A 7,361-nucleotide genomic window follows, 5' to 3' on the forward strand; every position below is an offset into this window, starting at 1 on the left:
GGCAAAAGCTTTTCCACATTGTTGTTATTCATAGCGCTTTTCTCTGGTATGTATTCTTCCATGTCTGTGAAGCGTAGGGAATGCAGCAAAGGCTTTGCCACACTGCTTACATTCATAGGGCTTCTCTCCAGTGTGCATTCTTCCATGAATCTGAAGGTAACTGGATGTAGTAAAGGCTTTGCCACACTGTTTACATTCAAAAGTCTTCTCTCCAATATGTGTTCTTTCATGTCTGTGAAGGCTACTGGATGTAGCAAAGGCTTTGCCACACTGCTTACATTCATAGGGCTTCTCTCCAGTATGCATTCTCTGATGGATTCTAAGTAAACTGGGATAAGCAAAGTCTTTCCCACATACCTTACATTTGAAACCTTCATTCCCCATGTATGTGATCCTGTGCCTTTGAAGACTTGTGAATGAAATACAGGTCTGACCACCTCGTTTACATTCATACACTTTCTCTCCAGCAAGAGTTCTTTCATGTCTTCTTAATACAGAGGAGAAACAAAAGGCTTTCTCACATACCTCACATTGAAAACATTTATGTTCACTGTGTGTTCTCGTGTGTCTTGGAACACCTGTAGGAGAAGATGAGGCTTCACCACATTGCTGATATTCATAGGGTTGCAACCCAGTATGAGTATCATCATGCCTTTGAATGTCACTGGAATGACTGATGACTTTCCCAGGTACTGTACATTCATAAGGTCCATCTCCAGTTCGTATTAACATTTGTGTGTGAACATTTTTGAAAGAAACCAGAGATTTCTTATATTGTTTAAATTCACATGGCTTCTCTTCACATTCCTCATGCTTGTAGTATTTGTGTCCACAGTGAGATGTGATCTGCCTATGAAGGATGAAGGTCATATGAAGTCTTTTGCACACATAATGAAGTCACATGGATTTACTCTATTAAAATTTTATTTTGTTCAATTAAGAATTGGAATTGATTTGAAGGTTTACCCCACACTATTTTGTGCCTTTGAAGTTTACCATATGACTTCTTTAAGGAAGAAGAAGTGACCAGCACATAATCAATGCTTGGATCATTCACAATTTTCTATTTATTGATAGATCTTTACATTACTACCAACATCAGCTAAAGGCTAGGTTTTCTGACTTGTTTAACTTGCCTAAAAATAAGGAGATTGAAAGCAAACAATCTTTTACAATACAGCTACTCTATGGCTATTGTCCAAATAGTGATAGTCACATATGCAATTTCATAGTACTTTTAGCATGTCATACACTTTGAAAAGACTGAATATCTGTTACAGCTACGTATATATTTCTGGTAAAGAAACATTATAAGAATAAATACTTCTCAAATTATGCATACTTCTTTCGTTGGTTTCCTTTAAATATTACATGACAGTTCTCAGATTCCCTCACGAATTCCTCTTGTGAGTACAGTTACCTTACATTGCTCCCAGAGTTTTCAATCTGAACTTCAGTGGTCTTGTCTTCCCATTGTCTCCTAAAATGAAAGAACAGAACAAGCTTTATGAATATTTAGGAGCTAGAAATGCTTTGCCAAATGATACGTGCCATTTATGCTGCAATAATTCACCAACTGATTCCCTTTTCACCTTCTACATAAATGACCAAAATAAACATGAGTTCTCTATTTGATTAATTTTAAAAACATCATTATTACCTATAGAAGCCAGGTTTCTGAGGACTTCCAACATCACATTTCTGTAAAGGTTCTTCTGGGAAGGATCCAGCAAAGCCCACTCCTCCTGGGTGAAGTTCACAGTCACATCCTCAAAGGTCAGTGAGATCTAAAATATCCCACAAATGTATAGTGGAGGCCAGGAGAGATTGACAGCATGAGAAATCTATACTCAACATGCATGATGTTCACATAATTCCCTGGCCTCTCGATTAATTGCACGATTTGGTCCATCAAATCTTTATTGCACTCAACTTCTTCCAACTACTCCAACACTAGAAATTGGCTACTTGGAAGGCAAACATCATACTGATTCATACCCTTCCTTTGGTGAGTTCACAGGAAGTGAGACGGGCTCCCAGATCACACCTAACTTCTTTATTGGTTGCACCTCTATTTCATGTCCTAGAAACATCCTATGTGGTACAGAGCTAATATAAGCACGTCTGATAGTACTTATGTTTAGAAAAGAAAGGTGATGAGCAGGAAATTGCAGGAATCATGAAACTAACCATTTGAGAGAGATTCTGATGGCTCCCTGTACCTACAAGATTAATATAAATAACATGGAATTAACTGATGTCTTGTTTCCTCTGCAAGTCTATTGTTCCATACTTAAAGAAATGCCTAGAACCAGCCACCACCCACACTCTCTGGGCATGGGTTCCCTATGGAGATTCCCTCATAGACAACATTTAGATAACTTTTCACGCAAGTTGTCAAAATGTGTTAACTGGAGATTGAGCTCATCCTGTGAGAACAACTAGAAGTTTGCAGGTGCTTTACTCCAGAACAAATTTAGTCAACTAACTTACTATTAAATGACCAAAAAAAACATGAGTTCTCCATTTGATTAATTTAGTTCATTTATTAATAAACACAACAAATTTATAATTTCCTGTGGTTACGGTCAAACCAGAATGGGGCAAGTAAAAGATGGCACATGTCTTAAAAACAACTCAATGACCCAAAAATGTCACCTTGTCCAAACAACAGCCTTACAATAACTCTCAAAACAATCTTCCTAATAAACAGCAGGCACTACTTTTCTAAGTCTCCTGGGAACAATGAATGTCTAAAGACTGTCAAACTCTTCTTAACAGCATCCGGTTCACTACGACAATGTACAATCATGAGACACATACCAATGTTCTGCTCAAAGACATTTTGATCAATGTTGGGCCACATGTGCAATGGTTGTCTGTTGTGAAAGAGATTCATCGTGCCTGCAGCAATGGTGGTGCAAACAAACCTAAGACAGAAGCTCTTCCAGAGTGTGCTAAAGCAACAAGTTTGTAGCCCAGATTCCTGAACTATCCCACACAGTCTGGGTGTGGAACAGGCCACCACTCACATCTGTAAGCATGCTATGATGTCTGCACAGTGATGAAACAGGCAAAAAGAAAATGTCCCTGCCACTGAAACAGAACCACACTCAGGGACTGAAAACATACAGAACCGCCCAAAACAAGGAAGAATCCACAATTACACTCAGAGACATCAGCCCAACTCTGTCAGGACAATGATGCAGGCAGGAGGGTTTCATGGGCCTTCAAACCTTGGAAGCACACTGAGGTCTCAGGGTCACAGCAACACTCCACAGGACATATATCACACCCTACAGGTGCACCACCAGTGAATTCCCATGTATGCTCAAAGAACATGAGAGCTAGAGCAGAAATCAGATCAGAAGCAGCTGAAAAGCCTCCAGAGAAGGGGACGTGAAACACAAGGCTCTAAACAGACACAGGACAAAGAGGTGACTCAAGAGAAAAGGTGACCATTTTGAAGGAAAAAAAGTAACAGTCCATTATAGGAAATTTACAGGGTACACTAGAGGTGGTGGTGTATTTGTATCTCAGTCATCAAACCCACATTTCTAAAAAGAAGAGCTAGAAGCAATTATTGAAACTGCGGCTTCATAAAACCAGAGAAAGAAGAGCAAGAGAAACCTAAATTAACCACAGGAAGGTAACAGAGAAGGTGTTGATGAAACCGCAACCAGGAAATCCGCAATCTACAAAATCAAGTTCTTCATGAACATCAGCATCAATGATAAACTGACATAAGGCTAAGAATACAGAGGACAGGGACTGGGGTTGTGGCTCAGTGGAAGAGTGCTTACCTAGTGCTTGGGAGAAAGTGGGTTCAATCTTCACTGACACATGAAAAGAAAGAAATAAAAGTGTACAACATACAATAATTTTAAAGAAAAAAGCAAAGAGGACTGAAAACCTGCTATCAGATTTAAAAGTGTCATCGTCAACAATGCATTGGGACTTCAAGATTATCATGAACGTGCTTGACACAAATTAGACAACTTGCAGAAACTGGACCATTTCTTTGAGAGAGACAATCTCCTACAACTTACAGACAAGGGATTAGCCCATGGCTGGTAAAAAAAAAAAAACAAAACAAAAAAAAAAAAACAAAAAAAAAAAAAAACAGGCTCAATAACTAATTACTTCCCAAAAATGCAAGGCGAGGCTCTGACATCTCAAACAGGTGTTCATGATACACTTAAGAACTGCCACCAATTTTCTACTTTTTTCCAGAATATAGAAGCTGAGTTAACACCTCCTAACTCTTTCTGAGCCATAAGTTACCATATAATCCAAATTAAATAGATAAAGAAAAGTATTAAATAGATAACTATAAATGATGCTCAAAGCATAAATGCAAAATTTTATCATAAATGCAAAAAACTATATAATTAAGTCATCACACTCCAGATCTATAAAAATTATGTGAAAATTATGGGCACAGGAACCCTCACTGCAGTGACTACAGCAGCCATATCCAGAAGTGCCCAAAGCTAGACACAAGGAAGATGCACCTTTCAGTACTGAATAGACAAGCTGCATTTTAAGTACACCAAGGAACATCACCAGAAAATGAGCTCTGCTGCCTGGAAAGATACAGCACTCTTAAAGGCAGACTGATAAATGAGAGAAGCAAGTTTGAAATGGCTTAGTGCGGTAAGATTCCAAGTCAAGAACATTCCTTAAGAGACAACATTATAGATGCACTAGCAGAACTGATGGGTACCAGGGACTCAGGGAGCAGAGAGGGAGGGAGCAATGAGGAGGAGTGATGAACGGGTGGAACAAAGGATTCCCAGAGCAGTGAAACTCTTCTGTATGACATTATCTTGTATACTACGTGACACACACAATCACATCACACAGAGGAGGAACCGTAAGGTAAAGGATGAACTTTGGCTTATCATAACATGTTACTTCATCAATACTCTTTATCAAATGTTCAACACGGGTTTAGTAACTAACAAACACCGTACACTAATGTGATATGTTGAAAAGAGTGGAGAGTATCAGCTCGAGGGAAGGGGTATTCAATACTATGAGTAATGTCACATTTAATTGTCACCTTGATTGGATTAAAAGATGCCAATGATTAAAAACCTTATGGGTGTGTCTATAAATGATTGGCATGTGGAACAGTGTGTCTACAAATGATTGGCATATGGAATAGTGAACCAAACTGGAGAACCTCCTTAAGCTAGACAGCACCATCCAATAGAATGGTGTCTTGGGTGGAACAAAAGTTGGAAGAAGAAGGAAGCTGCACCAGAGCCAGCTCCTTTCTTCTCAATGGGTTCTTGATGGCTGCTGCAATGGCCTAAGGATATCAGGCTCTGTCTTCCTAACTCTCCCAAAGTGGACTCTGCCAGTGATTCTCCAGGGAGTTTCCAGAAACTTTGGTCTGGACTCGGGCAGCAGCATTGATCCCTCTTGTTCTGAGGCTTCAACCTCCTCGACTCTGCAGCTACTACTTCTAAAACTCTCCAGCTGCAGACCGCCACTGTGGACACACAGCTTCTGGTCAAGTAGGCCAATCTAATAATTCACCTTTTTATAATCATACATCATGTTGATGCTGTTCCTCTAGAGAACACTGACTAATAAACTATGTAAGCCTAAAATTGCTCATAAAAACAAAGTTTATCTAATAAAGAAGTGAATAAGGGCTGGGGATGTGGCTCAAGTGGGAGCGTGCGCCTGGCATGCATGCGGCCTGGGTTCAATACTCAGCACCACATACAAACAAAGATGTTTTGTCCGCCAAAAACTAAGAAAAATAAATAAATATTAAAACTCTCTCTCTCTCTCTCTCTTTAAAAAAAAAGAAGTGAATAAATGACCAAGCCATGAAGTTTTACAAATATATACATAAGAAACAATAGTACATGCCAAGTACCATTATCATAATAATGCAAAAATAAAGCAAAGAGGAAGAGTCATAGTTACAAATTTCAAAAGTATGGACAAAATCAAGGAAACTGATTTTCAATATTCTTTCCATCTGGAAAGAAATTCGAGGATCAGTCTTCAAAATCATTGTGTGCCCATGTACTCAAAGTGTTACCTTTTGCTGTGCTTAGCAAAACAAAAGGGTTCTGTGAGAAACAATGCACTGTTTGAACTGTGTCCTTGTTGCCATCTTAAGAAGATAAAAGAATGTTCTGCCAAGTTTAAAGTCTATATTGAGATATATATATATATATGCTTTCCAGGAAATAACTAACTACAAGTCAGATAATAAGAAGTATGGAGCACTGTGACCATGAACAATGTTATTCTGAGAATATTTATCCAAGCTGGAAAAGATTAAGCTGCCAGGAGGATGCGTTTCTTTTTTGCTATATAAAAGATGAAGGGAAAAAAATAAAGAGGTGCTCATTCCTACTGTGTGTGTGTGTGTGTGTGTGTGTGTGTGTGTGTGTGTCTTTCTTTCAGCATCTCTGCTGTTACCACCTGATAAGGAACTACAGATGGTCAGCGGGTTCTGACAAGTCACTCCAACTGCTGGTGTGGTGGTGTGCACCTGTAACTTCAGCCAATAGGGAGGTCAAGGCAGGGAAATGGCAAGTTGGAGGTCAGTCTCAGCAACTTAGCAAGACACTCAGAAATTTAGTGAGACTGGTCTTCATCAGATTTAAAAGTGGGGGCTGGGAATGTAACTGAGTGGCAGAGCACTTGTTAGCATGTGTGAGGCACTGGGTATGATCCTCAGCACCACAGAAAAATAAACAAAATAAAGGTATAGTGTCCATCTATAACTGTACAAAATATATGTATATGAAAAAATAAATAACAATAAGGAAGGGCTGAGGATGTGTTCAGTGGTCAAGTGCCTGTAGGTATATTCCCCAGTAAAACACCTGCCCACCTCCAGAACACTGCTCACAAATTGAAATTCATTTCTGGAGGATAACTAAGCAAGAGGAAGTACATGGAGTCAATTCCCAGCACCCAATAAGTAAGCAAATAAGTAAACAACAGTCTACAATATGAATCTTCTTGGAATGTAGAGTAGCTCGGTAGTAGAAAACTTGCCAAGCATGTATGTGGCCCTCATATCAATCTCCAGCAGTCCTCACACATACACACACACACACAAAAAATACATGTAATGAGAGATAAAAATAATTATAATACAAAACATACACAATTAGAGGCATAAAATACAACAAAATCAATGTAAAGACAACACACTTTCTCACAAAGGAGATTGAATGTTCCCATAATCTACACTCTCTAAAAAGAACACTGAGAATTTCAGTAAATTCTGTGAAATTTAGGGCATGGTTTTAGGGTAAACTTAAAAAACACTACATCTAAAATTGAAATAGGATGGTTGGGATTCTGGCTCAGCAGTAGAG

Source organism: Urocitellus parryii, chromosome X (assembly GCF_045843805.1).
Source record: "Urocitellus parryii isolate mUroPar1 chromosome X, mUroPar1.hap1, whole genome shotgun sequence".
Classification (NCBI taxonomy): Eukaryota; Metazoa; Chordata; class Mammalia; order Rodentia; family Sciuridae; genus Urocitellus; species Urocitellus parryii.